At 42.0% G+C, this 22,533-nt stretch overlaps 1 protein-coding gene and 1 long non-coding RNA gene across 3 annotated transcripts in view; one reads left to right on the forward strand and one right to left on the reverse strand.

The window, feature by feature from the left end:
• Positions 1-22,533, reverse strand: part of KCNB2 (potassium voltage-gated channel subfamily B member 2) — a 325,087-nt gene that overhangs the window by 55,780 nt on the left and 246,774 nt on the right. The window lies entirely within an intron of this gene.
• Positions 14,188-17,481, forward strand: LOC142483492 (uncharacterized). Its single transcript, XR_012797358.1, has 3 exons — positions 14,188-14,328; positions 15,071-15,268; positions 17,341-17,481. It is a non-coding gene; the product is annotated as an uncharacterized LOC142483492 (long non-coding RNA).

Below are 22,533 nucleotides of genomic sequence, written 5' to 3' on the forward strand. Positions count from 1 at the left end.
GACAGATGGGTGCAGGAGTTGGGTGGGCTCAACTTCTAGGGCCGGGGCCCCCACAGCCACCAGGCCTGTCCTTGTCCCGGTTCTCCCCTCCTGTTAGTGGCACAACATGTATAAGCAGAGTATTTTACTTGACAGAGAAGTGCAACGCATAGTTTAGTACTCACAGAAAATTGGAAGTACCAGCCTTATGCCATTAACTTTATGAGTACAACCACGTATGGCATATACATGAAGCACAAAATGCATTGAGAGATAAACTTGAAGCTTAACCCTTGTAATAATTTAACTCGAGCAAAGCCAATGTGGTGTAATTACAAACAACCAGTGTTTTATTTAAATATATATTTGTACAGTGCTACAAATAACAGGTTGCTGTGTGTGTATGTGGGTAATAACAATGTATTTAATTTGATAACCATGGTATCTCAAACTGACTATAGGATGGCTGACGTAAAGGCGGGAAGAGGGCTTAACAAGGAGGGGAAAGGGTAGATAGTTTCTGAATCTTACTAGCTCCCGGTGGAGTAACACCTCAGATTTTATAGGCAGACATCCAACTAAAATTGATTAACCTAGACTGGAGTCGCTACTTCCCCACACAACAAATATAGGCTTTAACCTTTTAATAATCCTTATTGACATAGAAGCCCATAAGTGGTCCTACCCCATAAGCCACCTCACAGCTCATTCACTTCCGGCACCAGAAGGTGTTCTTTTGTTAAATAACTCTTTACTTTTTAAAAGATGGGCCATAATCCCTTAAGCAGCGTTATTTGTAGGCCATGCTCTTCAACTAATTTTCCAAATGGCCAGATTTGTGACAAATGACATGTTGGAGGTCCAGAAGTGTACCCCACTGTAATATTATACGTTTCAAAAAACACTTACTTCATTGCCATGCTTCACCTATGCTTTATAGTAAGTTTCAGTATAGCGCAAAGGTGGCAGGACTCATTGGCAGTCTGCCACGCACTCTTCATTATTTTGATTTCTCATTTTCATTCTCTGTCTTTGCTACTTTCCCTGTCTCCTTTAAGTTGCCTCTTTGTTCCACTATCTTTCTCTTTACCGCTCTGGCCCTTACTCAGTATTCTGTAAAGTGGCTCCCCTGTGTTAGAGTTGATTTTGGGCCAATTATTTCCATGAGGTTGAACTATTCTCCAGCACAGAGGTGGCTTCACATCAATATGGTGTATGTATGTATATATGTATGTCTTTAGATAATGAAAGAAAAAAGCGCCCAATCCTAGTGCATTACTGTGCAAAAAGAATTTAATTTCCCAATAAAAATGTTCAAATTGAACTCACAAACAAAGAGAATAAAAAAGCATTTTATGAGTTAATACTCATGCTCCATGGTTCTGTAGGCGTTGCTGTTCCTCTGCTCCGCTCCGTGACTCCACCGCATCAAAGTACAGCCCTCGTGTGCCTCTGCCTGCAGAAAATGACGATGTTGGGCTCACCACAGCTTCCTTTCCCCAGGAACACACCAGCCGATGATCCAGGTTCCTACCGGGGGCACTGTGTGCGGCGGAACGATTAGATGACACCACACGAAGTCCACTGGTATCGAGCAGGAGGATTACAGCCAGAATTCAAAAGAGACGCTTAACAGGACCCACAGCACACTTGTCCCTACGCGTTTCAACAGCATAAGCTGTTTTCATCAGGGGATGGATTCTGGGTGTGTAACTCATGTTTATATACACCCTCGAACCCTATTTGTCTAATCAAAGAATGATTGAGAGAATCATTAATAGATCAGGTGCAGATAATTAGTCTAATACCTCCTGGATACAGAAAAATAGGCAGCTCTATATAAAAAACAATGAACATCCCTAAATTTGGGCTCATCAACCCATAGCTGATGATATAAAAAGCTGAAACTTATTACTATGTTTCTAATAAAAACAGTTTGATTATACATAGAATAAATACCTGAAATCAACTGAGTGAAACAATAAGAAAATGAACCATTGATGATGTTGAAAAATAATAAATAAAAGCTTGAGGAGGATGGACTTGATATATTGGAAAAATCTATGCTAATAAACATATCGAGTTTTGAAATACAATCAAATATGAAGAAAGAAATAAACCTAGAAAAAACAAAAAGACCATTAATTTGATTTAAATATTCTTAAAATAATATAAGCGTGATTGAATAATGTATATAAAAGAAATGAATGAGAATTGTTAATAAAGATATATATATAGAAAGGAAAAAGAAATAAAAAACGAAAAATGAAAATAAAACAAATGAAATAAAATAAAACATGCATTTAGTACATGTAGTTAATATCAGATAATGTAATCTGTAATAAAAAAAGTCCGTTTGTAGAACTGGTGGAACTATATCCCAAATATAGATGTTTCCACTCATACAAGTGAAAGATAGATGAATTAACTAAATATACAAAATATTTCAAAGAATCGCAGAAAAAGAGACAGGTATGGGACCAATTTGTCTCCTACAATATCTAAAGAGAGATGGATGAGCACATGGTACATGTATCCAAGGTCACAAGGAATCTCAACCTGACCCAGACGTACAGTACAGCCACCAACACCCCACCTCCAGAAGTCAATACACTTTGTGATGTGATGAAATGAATAAATATACATGTAAATAAGATTAAAGAATATGTGTATATTTAATAAAGTGATTTCTGTGATGTGAAAACTACATGAATATATATGATTAGCATAATACATTCATCCTATGCCTGTGAAAATATTTACATATAAAAAGATAGTGCTAACTTAAATTGTGTGTCCGATGTGAATAATTTAAATAACAACCCTGTGTGAAACGACCAGAAGGGAACATGTCTAGCATGTTCAACCCAGACCTCCTTGTCAAACTCACACGTGGAATATATGAAGGGATGAATAAAGGAGAAGAAGAATTATACAACAGTGCTGATGTCAATACAGTCATTCACCGTTTGTTTCTAAATCTACTTTTTTTCCATATCAAGCTAAGGGAGGTTTTATAGATAACTTCTATACCCTGGTATTAAAAGATTTAGAATCTTTATGTCAGGGCATGCTTTCATTACAAAAGAGGAATCTTCATAAGAATGAAATACAGGCCTTAAGGGAACTAAGTGAACAAAATGGAATTGTAATAAGACAGGCAGACAAAGGAGGAGGAATAGTTCTTCAAGATAGAGATATATATGTAGCAGAAGTGAACCGTTTATTGAATGATGGTATTTCTTATATATTGCTAGATCATGATCCTATGGATGATTATCAGAAAGATTTAAAGATATTCCTTCAAGAGGCACAGCACAAGGAGATCATTACAAAATCAGAATTTGAATTTCTATTTAAAAGATTCCCAAGGACCCCAGTGTTTTATCATATACCAAAGGTACATAAAGACTTAGAACATCCACCGGGGAGACCTATAGTCTCAGGGGTGGAGTCAATGACGTCCAATGTGTCCCAATATGTAGACTACTTTTTACAACCTTTGGTGGTCAATTTAAGATCATATATTAGGGACACTTTGCATGTCATTGACTCCATCTCTGGGATCCCTTGGAAATCCACCTATATATGGGCCACATGTAATGTGGCCTCTTTATATACTTGCATCAATCATAACAAAGGAGTAGCAGCAGTAGCACATTTTTTGGAAAAAGAAAATTCATTCAATGAAACACAAAGGAACTTCATATTACAATCCATTTTGTTTATTTTGGAGCATAATTATTTTTTATTCGAGGATCATTATTATTTGCAGGTCTGTGGAACGGCCATGGGCAGCCGTTTTGCCCCCCAGCTATGCTAACCTATACATGGGCCTATGGGAGGATAGGCATGTGTGGGGTGATGCTAGGCTGTTGGAGGGCTTGGTGTTCTATGGCCGCTTCATAGACGACCTTATATTTATTTGGAACGGGGATCAAGAGATACTTACCAACATTCTGACATCTTTCAATGATAACCAAATGGATTTGCGTTTTACATTTGAAATAGATAAGTGCAAAATCAATTTTTTGGATTTAGAACTAATGGCCAATAGTGATAATCAGATTATTACCAAAACATTCTTTAAAAAGATATCTACTAATGCATATTTACATCACAAGAGCAACCACTATCACAAGTGGCTGGAGAACATTCCCAGGGGCCAGTTCCTTAGAGTCAGGAGAAATTGTTCTCTTGACTCCGACTATCTGGCCCAGGGGGATGCTCTGGCAAACAAATTCATAGCCAAAGGATATAATAAACATACAGTTCAGGAGACATTTAGACAAGTGGGTCAACTAGATAGACATGCACTGTTGGGAAAAACAAAAAGTGATGTACTCTGTAGGAAGAAGAAAAATTCAACACCTAATCAAGATCAGATTGGTTCACCCATTTTTATTACCCAATTTAACTGTGCCTCTCAAAAAATAAAGAACATCCTCAATAGACATTGGGAGATCTTACTGAATGATCCTATTATAGGAAAAAAATTATCTTTAAGGATACCCGTGGTTTTCCAAAAAGCGAGAAATGTAAAATCTATGGTGGCACCTAGTAAATTAAAAAGTATAAATCACATTTCTGATGATGTCAATCATAAAGCAAGAGATGGCAATTTCTCGTGCAACCGTCCGAGATGTCTAACGTGCAAACACCTATGCAAATCTGATATCATTACATCACATTCAAATGGATCAATATATCAAGTAAAGGGCAATATCAATTGTTTATCCATCTTTGTCATTTATGCCATTATGTGTCCCTGTGGGATTCAATATATTGGCAGGACAAAACGGACCTTGGCAACACGATTCCTTGAACATCGGCGGAATATTATCCATGGATTACAATCTCACAGTCTATCTAGACACTACGATCTTAAGCATAACAAAGATCCCTCTTCCTTGAATGTTATGGGCATTGAGGCTCTCAGTTCAACACTCCTAAGTGGAGACAGGCATACATTTCTCAACTTGAGAGAGACATATTGGATCTATGTACTTAATACACTAAGTCCCAATGGGTTAAATGACTGTATTGACATCAGCACTGTTGTATAATTCTTCTTCTCCTTTATTCATCCCTTCATATATTCCACGTGTGAGTTTGACAAGGAGGTCTGGGTTGAACATGCTAGACATGTTCCCTTCTGGTCGTTTCACACAGGGTTGTTATTTAAATTATTCACATCGGACACACAATTTAAGTTAGCACTATCTTTTTATATGTAAATATTTTCACAGGCATAGGATGAATGTATTATGCTAATCATATATATTCATGAAGTTTTCACATCACAGAAATCACTTTATTAAATATACACATATTCTTTAATCTTATTTACATGTATATTTATTCATTTCATCACATCACAAAGTGTATTGACTTCTGGAGGTGGGGTGTTGGTGGCTGTACTGTACGTCTGGGTCAGGTTGAGATTCCTTGTGACCTTGGATACATGTACCATGTGCTCATCCATCTCTCTTTAGATATTGTAGGAGACAAATTGGTCCCATACCTGTCTCTTTTTCTGCGGTTCTTTGAAATATTTTGTATATTTAGTTAATTCATCTATCTTTCACTTGTATGAGTGAATACATCTATATTTGGGATATAGTTCCACCAGTTCTACAAACGGACTTTTTTTATTACAGATTATATTATCTGATATTAACTACATGTACTAAATGCATGTTTTATTTTATTTCATTTGTTTTATTTTCATTTTTCGTTTTTTATTTCTTTTTGCTTTCTATATATATATCTTTATTAACAATTCTCATTCATTTCTTTTATATACATTATTCAATCACGCTTATATTATTTTAAGAATATTTAAATCAAATGAATGGTCTGTTTGTTTTTTCTAGGTTTCTTTCTTTCTTCATATTTGATTGTATTTCAAAACTCGATATGTTTATTAGCATAGATTTTTCCAATATATCAAGTCCATTCTCCTCCAGCTTTTATTTATTATTTTTCAACATCATCAATGGTTTTTTTTCTTATTGTTTCACTCAGTTGATTTCAGGTATTTATTCTATGTATAATCAAACTGTTTTTATTAGAAACATAGTAATAAGTGTCAGCTTTTTATATCATCAGCTATGGGTTGATGAGCCCAAATTTAGGGATGTTCATTGTTTTTTAATATAGAGCTGCCTATTTTTCTGTATGCAGGAGGTATTACACTAATTATCTGCACCTTATCTATTAATGATTCTCTCAATCATTCTTTGATTAGACAAATAGGGTTCGAGGGTGTATATAAACGTGAGTTACACACCCAGAATCCATCCCCTGATGAAAACAGCTTATGCTGTTGAAACGCGTAGGGACAAGTGTGCTGTGGGTCCTGTTAAGCGTCTCTTTTGAATTCTGGCTGTAATCCTCCTGCTCGATACCAGTGGACTTTGTGTGGTGTCATCTAATCGTTCCGCCGCACACAGTGCCCCCGGTAGGAACCTGGATCATCGGCTGGTGTGTTCCCGGGGGAAGGAAGCTGTGGTGAGCCCAACATCGTCAGTTTCTGCAGGCAGAGGCACACGAGGGCTGTACTTTGATGCGGTGGAGTCACGGAGCGGAGTAGAGGAACAGCAACGCCTACAGAACCATGGAGCATGAGTATTAACTCATAAAATGCTTTTTTATTCTCTTTGTTTGTGAGTTCAATTTGAACATTTTTATTAGGAAATTAAATACTTTTTGCACAGTAATGCACTAGGATTGGGCGCTTTTTTCTTTCATTATCTATGCAGGTGGAGAGGGAGGTCGTTGTGCCCTTTTAAAGAAGCTGCCTTCATCCTGACAGTGCTTCTGTGTAACTCTTTTCCACATTGGATTTCATTTGGGACTTCAGAGGACTCATTTTAAAATTTGTAATTTGATCAAGGGTCCACAGCACATCTTTTTTATTATCAATTCATGTATTTTCTGATTGCACAGTAAGAATTTATTTTCTGTATATGGGTTCTAAATCCATATATATATATTTTATATTGTTATTATTTATTATATACATTTATTGAATTTCCTATCACACTATACCCAAGCGCAGTCTTTTTTTCTGTATATATATGTATGTCTTTATTTATATAGCGCCACTAATGTACATAGCGCTTCACAGTAGTAATACACGTGACAATATTATAAATAACAAATAACTACAAATAACAGATCATGGGAATAAGTACTTCATACTTAAAAATTAACATTTAGGAAGTGGAGTCCCTGCTCCGAAGACTTTAAATCTAATTGATAGGTAGGAAGGACATACAGAGACAGTAGGAGGGTATTCTGGTAAGTGCGTCTGTAGGGGGCCAAGGTTTATGTATGAGGTGTATAGTATTAGCCACAGAGTTACTCATATGCTTCATTAAGCATGTGTGTTTTAAGGTGTGACTTAAAGGTGGATAGAGAGGGTGCTAGTCGGTTGTTATGGGGAAGGGCATTCTAGAGGTGTGGGGCAGCCAGTGAGAAAAGTTTAAGGTGGGAGAGGGCTTTAGATACAAAGAGGATAGGGAGAAGGCATCCTTGAGTGGAACGCGTGTGTGTTGATTAGTGAAGAAAAGTAGGTTTGTTTAGCCTGAGAGAGGGCAGAATTGAAACAGGATAGCATAAATTTGTAATGAAGGAAGTCTGCGAGAGTGTGAGATTTCCTCCAGAGGCGTTCAGAGAAACTTGTGCAGGAACACAGCATGCGCGTGTGTGAATTTAGCCAGGGTCTGGGGTTAGAAGGGCGGGAATGGCAGATAGAAAGCGGGGCTTGTAGTTCAAGAGAGGAAGACAGGGCAGAGTTGTGGCTGTCAGGGTCTGGAGCAGGGCTGAGAGAGGAGAGCAAGGATGTAGAGGAGCACAGCAGCGTTTCCCAGCAGCATACCAGCTAGTAGATCGCCAAAAAATGAGGGTAACTCCAAACAGGGATAAGTATTAAAAAAGGGATTTAATGGTCAGTTACAAGAAACAAACAATGGTAGGAACATACCTACGCGTTTCGTCCGTAAAGGACTTTCTCAAGGTGTAAAGAGAAGTTCACAGATGCATCCTTATATCCATATACACTTTCGCGCCAAAATCGTGGCATTTATGACGTCATCTCCATGCGACCGTTAACCTCGTCGCTACTATGGCGCGCGGTACACTCCTTGCTCGCGCCCATAATGGAGAGAATACATAAAGCGCCGTGATTGGCTGCAAAGACCATAATATTGAATACAAAAACTTTAATCAAAAAAATTGTCAAACATACATAATTAAATGGACAGCACGCTGGAATTGATCCACTAACCAAGGACACCACCAAGGAAGGTAAAGGGCTATAGCCCATTATACTTTTACCATCCAGTGCTGGACTGACTGACTGAGTTATTTCCCCAGGGTTGAGTACACTATTATTAGGAGACCTATTTTGGGGTACCCGCGTGAGGACCACCAGGCCTCTAGTTTCTCACCCTGGGATGTTATGAATCATACTCTATGTCCTTGAACTTGGATCTATCATTGAAAATGGAACTATTATAATATTAATGAGCTACTCATGGTGATGCACCAATACACTGCCTACCGATCTGAGAGAGGAGAGGGAGGAGCGTAAAGTGGAATCAAAAGCTGGTAGGTTAATAGAGCGCAGGTCTCTGCAGAAGTGAGGTGTAGATGGAGATGGGAAGGGAGAAGCGAGAGAGAGAAAATGAGATGAGGTGATGGTCAGAGAGAGGAAAGGGGGAAATGTAAAAATCAGAGAGAAAAGTTTCAGGTCTAGGTACTGTAGTCGCCATCCTTGTGGGTGCTGGCTGCAGTCCACTGTTGAAGGCCAAATGAAGAGGTTAGAGCAGTGGTTCCCAAACTTTTTCGGTTCAAGGCTCCCCAAGGCAATAAGAATTTTTTCAAGGCTCCCCAAGGCGATCAGGATTTTTACGCGGCGCCCAAAGTAAAAACAAAGGTGTATATACATACCTAACAGTTGCAGTGCGCAGTTGGTGTCTTTCTCAGACACTCTCACACACTCTCACTCTCTCTGACCTCACTCTCTCTCTCTCTGACCTCACTCTCTCTCTGACCTCACTCTCTCTCTGACCTCACTCTCTCTCTCTCTGACCTCATTCACTCTCTCTCTCTCTCTCTCTCTCTGACCTCACTCTCTCTCTCTGACCTCACTCTCTCCCTCTCTCTCTGACCTCTCTCTCTCTCTCTCTCTCTCTCTCTCTCTCTCTCAGACCTCTCTCTCTCTCTCTCTCTCTCTTTCTCTCTCTCTGACCTCACTCTCTCTCTGACCTCACTCTCTCTCTGACCTCACTCTCTCTCTGACCTCACTCTCTCTCTCTGACCTCTCTCTCTCTCTCTCTGACCTCACTCTCTCTCTCTATCTGACCTCACTCTCTCTCTCTCTCTGACCTCACTCTCTCTCTCTGACCCCACTCTCTCTCTCTCTGACCTCACTCTCTCTCTCTCTCTCTCTCTCTGACCTCACTCTCTCTCTCTCTGACCTCACTCTCTCTCTCTCTCTGACCTCACTCTCTCTCTCTGACCTCACTCTCTCTCTCTCTCTCTCTGACCTCACTCTCTCTCTCTGACCTCACGCTCTCTCTGACCTCACTGTCTCTCTCTCTCTGACCTCACTCTCTCTCTCTCTCTCTCTCTCTCTCTCTCAGACCTCACCGTCTCTCTCTCTCTGACCTCACTGTCTATCTCTCTCTCTCTCTCTCTCTCTCTCTCTGACCTCACTGTCTCTCTCTCTCTCTCTCTCTCTAACCTCACTGTCTCTCTCTGACCTCTCTCTCTCTCTCTGACCTCACTCTCTCTCTCTCTGACCTCACTCTCTCTCTGACCTCACTCTCTCTCTGACCTCACTCTCTCTCTGACCTCTCTCTCTCTGACCTCTCTCTCTCTCTGACCTCTCTCTCTCTCTGACCTCTCTCTCTCTCTCTCTGACCTCTCTGACCTCTCTTTCTCTCTGACCTCTCTCTCTCTCTCTGACCTCACTCTCTCTCTCTGACCTCTCTCTCTCTCTCTCTGACCTCACTCTCTCTCTCTATCTGACCTCACTCTCTCTCTCTCTCTGACCTCACTCTCTCTCTCTGACCCCACTCTCTCTCTCTCTGACCTCACTCTCTCTCTCTCTCTCATTCTCTCTCTCTGACCTCACTCTCTCTCTCTCTCTGACCTCACTCTCTCTCTCTCTCTGACCTCACTCTCTCTCTCTGACCTCACTCTCTCTCTCTCTCTCTCTGACCTCACTCTCTCTCTCTGACCTCACTCTCTCTCTGACCTCACTGTCTCTCTCTCTCTGACCTCACTCTCTCTCTCTCTCTCTCTCAGACCTCACTGTCTCTCTCTCTCTGACCTCACTGTCTATCTCTCTCTCTCTCTCTCTCTCTCTCTCTCTCTCTCTCTCTCTCTCTCTCTCTCTCTCTCTCTGACCTCACTGTCTCTCTCTCTCTCTCTCTAACCTCACTGTCTCTCTCTGACCTCTCTCTCTCTCTCTGACCTCACTCTCTCTCTCTCTGACCTCACTCTCTCTCTCTCTGACCTCACTCTCTCTCTGACCTCACTCTCTCTCTGACCTCTCTCTCTCTGACCTCTCTCTCTCTCTGACCTCTCTCTCTCTCTGACCTCTCTCTCTCTCTGACCTCTCTCTCTCTCTGACCTCTCTGACCTCTCTTTCTCTCTGACCTCTCTCTCTCTCTCTCTCTCTCTCTCAGACACACACACAGAAAGACACTCTCTCTCACAGACAGACACTCTCTCTCACAGACAGACACTCTCTCTCAGAGACAGACACTCTCTCTCACAGACAGACACTCTCTCTCACAGTCAGACACTCACTCTCTCAGACAGACACTCACTCTCTCAGACAGACACTCTCACTCTCTCAGACAGACACTCTCACTCTCTCAGACACACTCTACCTCTCTCAGACAGACACTCTACCTCTCTCAGACAGACACTCTACCTCTCTCAGACAGACACTCTACCTCTCTCAGACAGACACTCTACCTCTCTCAGACAGACACTCTCTCGCTCTCTCTCTCAGACACACACTCTCTCTCACTCTCTCAGACACTCTCTCTCTCACTCTCTCAGACACACTCTCTCTCTCACTCTCTCTCTCTCTCACACTCTCTCTCTCAGGGAGGGAGGAAAGGCAGGAGATCCGTGCAGGCAGCTCCCTGCACACAGACACACACACACACTAATAAATACACACATAAATACACACACACACAAATACACACACACAAATACACACACAAATAAATACACACACACACACACACAAATACACACACACATAAATACACACACACACATAAATAAATACACACAGATACACACACACAGATGCAGATACACACACACACACAAATACACACAGATACAGGGGGTGGGGAGGGTTTGGCCGAACGGCCTGGTCCCTGCACGGGGGAGGTCAGTGCTGCGGGGGCCTGTGCCACGTGGGGGGAGGGCCGGTGTGCTGCGGGGAGGGAGGGCCGGTGTGCTGCGGGGAGGGAGGGCCGGTGTGCTGCGGGGAGGGAGGGGGGGGGGGGTGTGAGGCTGCAGTGCTGCTGGGAGACATCTGTCTCCCGGTGCTGCTCCTCCAGCGTGCGCGCCGGGCCTCCCTCTCTCAGCGTCGGGCACTCAGCATCGCTGAGCCGGGCTGAACAGATGCACAAAGCCCCTGATTCTGTAATCAGCGGGCTATAGTTCCTCCGGCCTGGGACATAGTAAGCGCTTAGGTGCTGCTGCTCGCTCTACCAGGAGCTTTTTGCTGTCCTGGCAGAGGAGACAGCAAGCGCGCTTGGGAGGCGGGTATCACTATGTGTGTCACTTGGTAGCTGTCAGTGTGTGTGTGTGTGTCTGTGTGTGTGTATGTGTCTGTGTGTGTGTATTATATAATATTTTAAAAATTAAAAAAAAAAGACGTTGTGAGAATAAATTATTTATTAACATTGTGCAACTTTGATGAATATATTCACACGCACACACACACCACACACACACACCACACACATATATATATACACCACACATACATATATATATATATATACATATATATATATATATAATATATATATACACCACACACATACATATATATATATATATATATATATATATATATATATATATATATATATATATATATATATATATATATGTGGTGTGTATATATATATATATATATATACACCACACATATATATATACACCACACATATATATATACACACACCACACACACACACACACATATATATATACACACACACACACCACACATATATACATATATACACACACACACACACACACACACACACACACACACACACACACACACACACACACACACACACACACACCCTGCAGCCCGTTTTTCACACACACACACACACACACACACACACACACACACACACACACACACACACACACACACACACACACACACACACCCTGCAGCCCGTTTTTCACACACACACACACACACACACACACACACACACACACACACACACACACACACCGCCAGCACACACACCTTGGTGCTGCCTCTGTCTGGTGGCTCTGTAGTTGCAATGCCGAGCAGGCTGCAGCCCCATTGGATGGGAGCGGTCACGTGACCGCTCCTCCACTTCCCCTCAGAGGTTTTTTTTTTGTTTTTTTTTAAATAACTTGCAGCCCTTGTTTCCCGGTGCTTGCGGCCCTGATCGCAGCGCAAACACTGGGTTAGAGAGAGAAAGCCGGAAGCCCAAGGGAGAGATGGATCATCAATGTGGCAGTTGAAGTCCCCAAGGAGAAGAACAGGGGAGTCTGAGGAGAGGACGAAAGAGAGCCAGGATTCAAAGTGAGAGAGAAAGGCAGAAGGGGGATGAGTAGAGGTAGGTGGGCGATAGATGACCGCCACGTGGACAGGGAGAGGAGAGAAGATCTGGACATTGTGAGCCTCAAATGAGGGAAAAGCAAAATACGGAGGAATAGAAAGGTATGGTAACGGCAGAGAGAGGAGAGGAGTAGCCTCACGCCTCCACCCCTGCCATCAGGGCACAGAGTGTGGGAGAAAAAAGGACACCATAAGAAAGGGCAGCTTCCAGAGCAGAGTCAGACTGAGTGAGCCAGGTCTCAGTTATAGCAAAGATGAGCAGAGAGTGAGAGAGAAAGAAGTCATGCACAGAGAGGAACTTGTTAGAGAGGGAGCGAGCATTCCAAAGGGCACAGGAGAAAAGGAGAGAGGAGGGAGGGTGACAGGACATGGGTAGGAGGTTAGAGGTTAGAAGGATGGGTATGAGGTTAGAGGTGGGAAGCCATTCACGCAGGACTAGCGATATATTCAAATATTCAATGCTACTGCCATTCTCTTTTGTAATCCACAACAAGTTTCTTATTTGCCAGTGAGGAAAAATACATTGCATTTCTGTAAATTATATTTTTGCCTTTCTCTGCATAAATAAGCCAACACATGACTGTTGACTGAACTTAATGTGTCCATATTTTGCTTTACAGCTGCTTATGAAACAGGTTCACTTTTATAACCCTAAATATATTGGTAATAAAGATATAAATTTAGTTAAGCAAGGTCGAAGGAGTGGGTCAATGAGTAAAGACACTGACTGCCACTGAGTTTGAAGCAGTGGAACCTGGTTCAATTACCAGCTCCTTGTGTCAGCTCCTTGAGACCTTGTGCAAGTCACTTTATCTCCCTGTGCTTCAGGCACCAAAAACATAGATTGTAAGCTCCACAGGGCTGGGACCTGTGCCTGCAAAATGTCTCTGTAAAGCACTACTTAAAACTAGCAGCGCCTTACAAGAACATGTTGTTATTATTATTATTATTATTAATAATAATAATTGGCTCAATGTCTGTAAACCTACTACCTTTAACAGGTGCCCCTGCTAGAAGCAGTTTGTTTTTGGTAAGCAATGTAATTCAAAAACATTTCTGTATGTACATTTTTCTTTCATTAATACCCTGCTATTCCTACTGTACACTTGAAAAGGCTATAAATAACTGTATATAAATCAATTTTATTCGCCTGTTATCTAACCAGCCCATGAACGAAAGCTAATGTTAAAAATTCTACGCATGGTTTATTTTCCCGCATAAAGAAAGAATGAGTAAGTAAGTGAAGCTTCCCATGCTTGCTATATATAGAAATCCTATTAAAATCACCCTTAACTGCCATCTGCCTTTCTATAGGATCTTCTACAAGTAAATAATGTTCAGTGATTCATTTGTGCACCTGCTCTGCGCACTGCATTTAAGCAGCACAACAAAATGACATCATTGATGCCCTGTTGTACGAACATCTCAGCAGCTGGAGAATCGTTTACTTACTGACACAGGTAAAGAATTGTAGAAATTTGAAGGTTAGAAAAACAGGGAGTTGTTTTAAAGCAGCAATCGTCATTATTATTTATATCACATGTGTAGCCCCGGTCCCCTTGGGCTTCCCGAGACCCTCTCCTTGCTGGCAGCGCGGTCGAGGGTGCCGCCGGAGCCAGTGACGGACCCGCTGGCTGTTTGCAAAGGTGGGGGCCGAAGCAGGGAGCACTCTGACGCCAGGGAGGCTCTGCAGCGCACCTGGCTAGCGGGGGCCACAAATATGGATGTGCGCGCATGCGCAGAAGAAGTTCGGGAGCTGCGGCGGCCATTACAAAGTTGCGCATGCGCAGTACGAGCGCGCACGCGGCCCCAATGCAGCAGCAGCCTCCATGGGACTACAATTCCCATGAGGCTAAGGGAAACATACACCAGGTGCCCCAGAACAGCCAATAAGGCTCAAGGATTCCCGGTAAGGGGGAATGGATACATTTCGCGGGCTATGAGTAACGGGCGTTGGAGCAGGGATCTGGGTGAGTGAGGGTGCAGGGGAGTAGTAGCTCCTTGCACTAGGCCAGTTAATCCCATAGGCCCCAGATACAGTTACCCTTGCCCCAGTTTGTGGTTGCTTCAGGGACAGGCCTTAAGGAAGGAGATCTGCCCCTTTAGCTATTTGGTTGCTCTAAAGATACACTCTGTGGCGCGCCGCCTGATTCCTGGGTCTAGGCTCAGACCCCTCTATATATAAAGACTATCTTCCTATAGACTATCTTCACGGAGGCCACGCCAAGCAGTGACTGGGGCCTGCCGGCTGCAGACGGATCCCCTTCAAGGTATAGACGGTGCGGCGCATGGTGATATTATCCATGCTGGAATTCACCCCACGCGTAGGAGGACGTCTCGTCGGATCAGGCGGATCCAATCCAGTTGTATTGCGGCCCCGTTTGCTCGAGCCCCGGACAGGTATCTATAGTAGTGCACCAACACGTCAAGGGATAGCGCTATCTCCAACACATTGGGTGGGTTTGGACATAAGGGACATCAGGGAATTGGTGCCCAGCACTCAGGTACTTTGGAGGAGGGACTACCTAAGTTGATGTGTGCTATGCATATGGTTATATGCATTATGCTGTGTGGTACAGGGTACCGAGGTTATTATTAGCTATAGTAAAACGGTTGCTAACATATATTGTGTGTGTGTCTTACTATTACTGTGTTCCTGTAAGAGGATCATCCCACTCAGGTGGGAACCCTTACAGGTGGAGGCGCTGTGTTCGAATCATCAGGTAACCCCAGGCTCCCAGTGGCGGAGGTTCAGGCCTTCTGTGAGCCTATCAGGTAACGCACCACACCCGGTAACACAAGTGTATTATTATATAGGGTCCCCCATCTGCGATAGGGGGGAGGGGGGGCAAAAGGTGTTACACATGTATTACCTGGAACTTATAAAGGCTTTTAAAAAGATTATCATCTAGCTACGTTTTATGTTCCTGTGCATGATAATGCTTCTCTAAGCATTAGCATAGTACATGTTCTCTGGGGAAATGTGCACACACATAGAAGCTACTACTTTTTTGGGGTATCTGGTGAGCCTGTATAAAGTATACTGGACACCTAACAAGCTCCTATTGAACCCCCAAAATAACCACAACATATATATAAGCATATGAGTGTCACAGAGGAGTGCTACTGAGCATGGCAATATATATTTAAAACCAGAGACAGCACATAAAACACAGACAAAGCTCAGTTTTAGCACATCCAGTGAAAATCATACACGGTACAGTGCCTAAATATATATGTATAAATATCTATTAAGTAAAATGGTCTTTTAGTTTGACATTTTTGGCCAAAATTGTTGTAAGCCCCTGAGCCAACGTCACGGCAGACCACAATTCAGGGGTCCCTAACGCTAATATAAATTCTTAATAACCTGTGTAATAATAGGAAGAATGATTTATAGTAAATCTGTCAATATTAGTTGCAAAGTTCTAAGTCTGATTGAAGCCTTTATTAACCTGTACATTACCAGGAAAAGCACTCCTGAGCTTTGTCTGTGTTTTATGTGCTGTCTCTGGTTTTAAAGAGCCTGTATAAAGGCAATGCTATTTTGTTGCCTTAATTGAGATCTAGGGGTGCAAAAATGAATGCATAAAAAATAAAATAGCTCTATTGAAAGCAATAGGATTTTTTCCTTTACAATTCTTCTGTACTGGGCCTTACAGAAAAAGGACTTTCTGTAAGGACTAGCAACAAAGGATCTGGACAATCCGGGTGCCCTCCAGGCTGCAGGACTTCAAAACTAGAGGTGGTCACTCAACTCTTCTGTATATACACACAATCACTAATTGTGCTTTATTACTGTACTGTTATACACATTGGAATATTATCACTTTGGGTATAGTGCTGAGGTTGTGTACTTTTCCATTGTCTTCTGCACTGGTATTTTCCCCATTTTGCAGCTGGGAGACTTTGTTAAATGGAAAACTAGAAAGGACTGTTTTTTTTTTACATGAATGCATTAAGATATATTTCCCCTCTTGTGCATGAGATTAGAGGCTGCAGACATGTTAACGCTCATTGATTTCCTGTCAGTCTGATTTGGAGCATCAGCATTCTTATAGAGAATTCAATGGAGTTTCATGGATATAAATCAGCATTATTCCAATTAGATCCCACTTTTGTGATTAGGAGTCTCCAAACCTCACGGATTTGAGTCTTCTGAGGTTGACATGTCTATGGTTATTTAAAGGAGGAGTTAGGAAAGATTTAAAAAACATGATAAAATAATAAATTATTTCAGCTACTATATGTCATAGGAAGCTGTTCATTGAAGTACCAGTCACACTGTATTCTCCATTATGATAAATGTCAATGCCCAGGAAATATTTGAAAACGAGAGGTAACTCTCAATGTATTACTTCCTGATAAAAAAAAATATATAAATAAAATAAACACACAAGCAATTGCAACAAGCACTGTTCAGTAAATTATTTTATAATGCGTTTTGTTTTTTTTTTCTGTTTATAAAACAGGTTGGGTTGCTGTTTTAAAATGTAACGCCCCTGGGCCTACAAGCAACATAGGCTAACTGCCCCTTAGCAGGGTCCTCTCTATAGGACCGGTGACTGTAGCAAGCCAGTAGGAAGGCTGGGGAAAGAAAAGGGACTAGGAAAGAGGTGAGCTGTTAGGAGGGGGAAGCTATGAAAGTTGAGAGAGTTCCTGCATGACCCCGAAGGAGTTTGGGGGGACGCTTTGAGAGTGCGTGCAGCAGAGCAGGACCAAATCGCATGGTGCAAGGGAGTGAGAGATATGGCCGTGCAACTGAGACCGCCGGCAGGCTGTGAGTGATTGAGACACACAGCAGAGAATACCACTCGCCGACTGCATTCATATTGGTACTGAAGCAACTTTGCGAAGCACAGGCCTGCACCACAAATACACCTTCTAACAAGCTCCAGTGGGTGCGCCGGCTCCGCTAACACATAGGCCAGAACCACCAGGACTGGGAGGCCTGACAGTGCTAGACTTTATAACCCATTTGCACAGCGATCCTATTTTATTATATGATAAATGTGTAGTAGTGTATAAGGTGATCTTTCAGTTAAAGATCACGGTTTCAATTTGGCTAATACTTATATATAAAAAACCCGTCATAATTCAATATGGTTGTGTTGTGTCCACGTCATGTGTATCGCACACTGTAATCTGAAGGAAAAAGGGATTAGAAAATGTATTACATTAGGGCCATATATTATATATATGTCAAACTATTGTAGAGATTTGGGGCTTTAAAAGACCCAAACAGTCGCTTTGGCGTATATAGAATTACCCCCAAAAATGGTTTGCCTCTGAATGAATGTAAGTACTGTATGCACACAAAAGCCACAAATATACTACATCAATAATTACAAGCAGGCAGGTTACAAGGTCTGTAGCATTCATGTGCAGTTATTTTTCTCAACCATGACAGGAGCAAAAAAAATTATAATTAAGATTAAAAGTCATGCCAATGAAATGAGAGATTGTAGATCCTGACAGCATAATTGCATGCCGTATGGTTGGATAACGGGCACCTTGTAAGCCTGAGCATTAATCACACGTTTCAGTCTTTAGAAAGCTGCTGGTTTTTAATTTACAGTAGTGACTTGAACGTGTGTGACATGAGCTTCTATTCTGAGAGATGAATGAGCATTGCATTGTGTAGCCAGGTACACCTAATTTCAAATATATTCCCTAATCACCTCCAATGCTGTCTGAAGGCTTATAATCATGTGAAAAAGTGCAGCCGTAATTGCAACACTCGTGAGGTTCATTTAAAGACATTACTCATTGCTTGCATTGGAGGCAAAATACAGTACTGTATATAGTATAAGAAATGTAGAAAATGATCAACAAACAGCTTGAGCATCTTCTTTACTTTCCAACCCAGATCCCTTGTCTTTCCAGTTAAGTCCCTGATCCCTTTAAGCTCTTCTGAGCAGGATATCCTTGCTTAGGGTATCTGTGCTGAGATACATTTAAAGAACATGCTATTTTGTTATACTGTATGAAGGTATGTTAATTGCATATGTATATTTGTTTAATCTCGTATGGTACTTTGTATCTACTATCTTGCCACATAATACTCTATGACAGCAACAAATATAGCGTACTAACAACCTCCTTGCTTCCATGACTACCAAGGCGATATATTTTCCACTGATGGGAACATCATTTTATAACTGAATATTCTTAAATCACTAGCACAAGTTCTTTCACACTTTTACAACAACGGTATTATTTATTTCTTCAGCATCCTCTGGCTGCTTTTAAACTGTCTACAAGGGACTGACTACAGTACCTACCCTGCTAGGGTCCTATTCATGGGATCCTTTAGCTGTGTAAAAGAACTAGGAGCCAAGCACAGGGTTGATCGCTTGGTGGTCTGGGATGCATGATTCCCCTCCTGTAGCCTCAACCTCATGGACCCAGCGTCCTGGAGAGACCCCGCCCGTTGACATCATTTCTGGCCACATGGTGTGTCGCTACTCTCATTTCTGGTCACGTGGAGGGCTGCTGACATCATTTATGGTCATGTTGGATGCTGGAGGAGCACGGAGGCAGGACAGCCCGGTATTTAAAACTTACCCTTTGCCACTGCACTTTGTTGCAGTATCTGGGTTTTGCACAGAATTATTTGCCTCTTGGCAAAGTTGAACAAGCAGCAACTGCCTCTGGAACACAACAGCTTTCCAAGCAGCTACTCCCTGAAACTCTAGCAGCCTGTCTGCACCCCATTGTTGGCAGCTTTGCAATGCTAGCTACCACTGCATTATTAGTCTGCTCTTCCAGCAGCTATATTGGCATTTCTGCTTTTAAAAAAATCTCTGTCCCATCTACTTCAGGGGAACAAAAATCTGAGCAGCCGCAGCTGGACTCTCAGGCTGCTATACCCAAGAAACAGCCGTAAAATCTAAATATTGTGCTACCTGTGGTGTCATTACCAGCCTCTCTGCCTAAGAGGCTGTGTACGGATTCTGTTAAGAAAATTACGGAAGAAGACACCCCGTCTCCTTTAAATAACTTAATTGACAGTAAAAAATCCTCTTGTGCAATCTTTGAGAAAGTAGGATCCCAGACTATTGTCAATCGTTCCAGATCTTAAGTGTCAGTAGACTCTCAGGATCAGACGGCCTTTTCTGAGCTGGATGAGAGATCATCCTCTGAAGTGGAGATCCAGGAAGAGGTTGGGGCATTTAAAGTGGATTCAATTGAAAGATTTATTAAGAATATGCACACTACATTTAACATTGAAAACCCTAAGTAGGAATTTGGGGTCTTGGATCAAGCATTTCTGGGCCTCAGGAAAGCGGCTAGGTTCTTCCCAGTTCACAGCTCCATTCAAGGTGCTATCAGCTCTGAAATGAAATTGGTGGAAAGACGTGGCAATGTGACAAGATGCTTTACTAAGATGTACCTATTCCAGGAAGAAGACTCCAAAACATGGAGTCATCCTCCTAAGGTGAAAGCGGTAATTGTATGGATAGCAAGGCAGATGACCATCCTTTTAGAAGATAGTTCTTTTAAAGAACCAATGGAACAACAAATTGAAGGCATGTGCAGAATCAATACACCACTCTGAAACCAGCTATGGCTATGACCAGTATATCCAGAACACGGAAAATATAGAGCTCTAATTTGGAAGACCAAATTGAAACAGGGACTTCCATACATTGATTGTTGTGGGATTTCCGTAGTGATGCATCTATGGGTTTCATCCAACTTACAGCAAGATCATCAGCGTATGCAGTAGCCGCCAGGAGTGTGCTTCTTTGGGAGGGTGGGGGTGGAGGTGGGGGTGGGGGTGGAGGTGGGGGGGGGATGAGGGAGGGCAGACACCTTCCAAACTGGCTAATAACAGTTCTTATCCTTTTGGAGAAGCTTTACATAACATCCTTACCAGGCTTTCCAACACAAAGGTCAATTCCTACCACACCAAAAAAAGGTCTAAAACATCCTTTGAGACCATCTATATGTATATTTCATGACCCCATAGACTACAACAGAAACCTCTTAACAGAAACTCGGATGGGCAGCATCAGCAGTCCCAGCCACTCTACAAGGCCGAGCTCAGATAAAGCATCAGCCAGGACGGGCTGAAGAAGCAGAGTTCATGAAGATTTGTGGGCCCCAGTTAGGCAACAGTTGGGGCAGAGTGGCAAAGTTTCTCGACTGTTGGACCCATACTACAGAAAATTCCTGGGTCCTTCAGATCATAGAGCACAGTTATGCATGAGAATTCCTGTCAATTTTGGGCAGCCCTTTCAGGGAGTTTATCTGCCAAGAGACCCAAACAAAGTGATCAAATTAAGGCAGATTATTCAACATCTATAGCTCAACTGTGCTATTGAACTGGTACTGCAAGATCAACGCGGTCAGGGCTTGTATTAAATACTGTTGTTGTTTTTTTGTTCCCAAATCATCAGGGAACCAGAGAACACCAAAGAAATGGCAGTGATAGCAGCAAAACATTGCCAAACCAAAATATTTGTCATGCCTTATCTAGACCATTGGCTGATGAAGGCTCCCTCAGGCCACCTGGCACAACTCCATGTCCAAATGGTTTGCAAAGAGCTAGAGGATCTCAGACAGATTATAAACATGGAGAAGAGCAATATGATTCCTGCTCAAACGATTCAATTTAGTTGAAAAGACGCTCCACATGTAGCCACTCAATTTAAATGTATAACCATAGTGAGATACTAGAGGGAACAGAGAAGCTAGTTACTGTATATAAATATCAAATACACATGACTGTACGGTATACAAAGAGAAGTGCCGATAAATTCGAGATTTACTAAATAGCAGACCACTTTAAAAACCATAAGACAAGCTTTACTCATAATGCCTAGATAAAACACAAGGTGAAGGAATAGGAGCCAGTGTTCCTATGCAATGCTCACAGGAAACGGCCACGCAATGCAAACAATGAAATAATTCCAAATCACATAGGCTTAATGTGGTTGTATCCTTGTCACTAGCAACCCTTACAGCCACTCTTTGTGGACTCCCACTAACCTCTATATAAGGTATACTTCGTATGGGTGTCACAGGCCATAGGTACAGTGCAAACAGGAGAAAGGAAACTCACAGGTCTCTTGCGATCCAGGTGCTGTGGGGCGTGCTCCTACCGGGTTGGTGTTCAATGCAGAAGTTTCTTGGGTGGAATTTTTTCAAAGGCAGCTGCACCGCCACCCAAGAAACTTCTGCATAGATAAAACACAAGAAGTACAATACTAAAATAATTACTTAAATCGAGTAACTAAATCTGATAATAGGTGAGAGAGTGGACACATTTTCAGAACAAATTGTGAAGTTTGGCTTTTGAACCTGTGTTCCTATCTTTAAAATATTTATATCTTGAGAAAGGCTTCAGAAAGAGCAGAAATGTTCACCTGTACTGTATATTAAACTTTTGCTATTTTTTTCACAAGAATTTGCATGCCATTAATGCTCTTCTTTTATATATATATATATATATATATATATATATATATATATATATATATATATATATATAACACCAGGAAGAAATACATTGAGAGTTAGGCCGCGCTTATAGTCCTTGCAACGGCGATGTTGACATCACGCTGCGGTCGCTGAAATGTCAAATGTAATTGACTTACAGCGATCGCGACCAGGCCGTCGCTCCTACTATAAGCGCATGCGAAAGATTCAATAAATTT

The sequence above is a fragment of the Ascaphus truei genome, chromosome 2 (genome assembly GCF_040206685.1).
Source record: "Ascaphus truei isolate aAscTru1 chromosome 2, aAscTru1.hap1, whole genome shotgun sequence".
NCBI classification, from domain to species: Eukaryota; Metazoa; Chordata; class Amphibia; order Anura; family Ascaphidae; genus Ascaphus; species Ascaphus truei.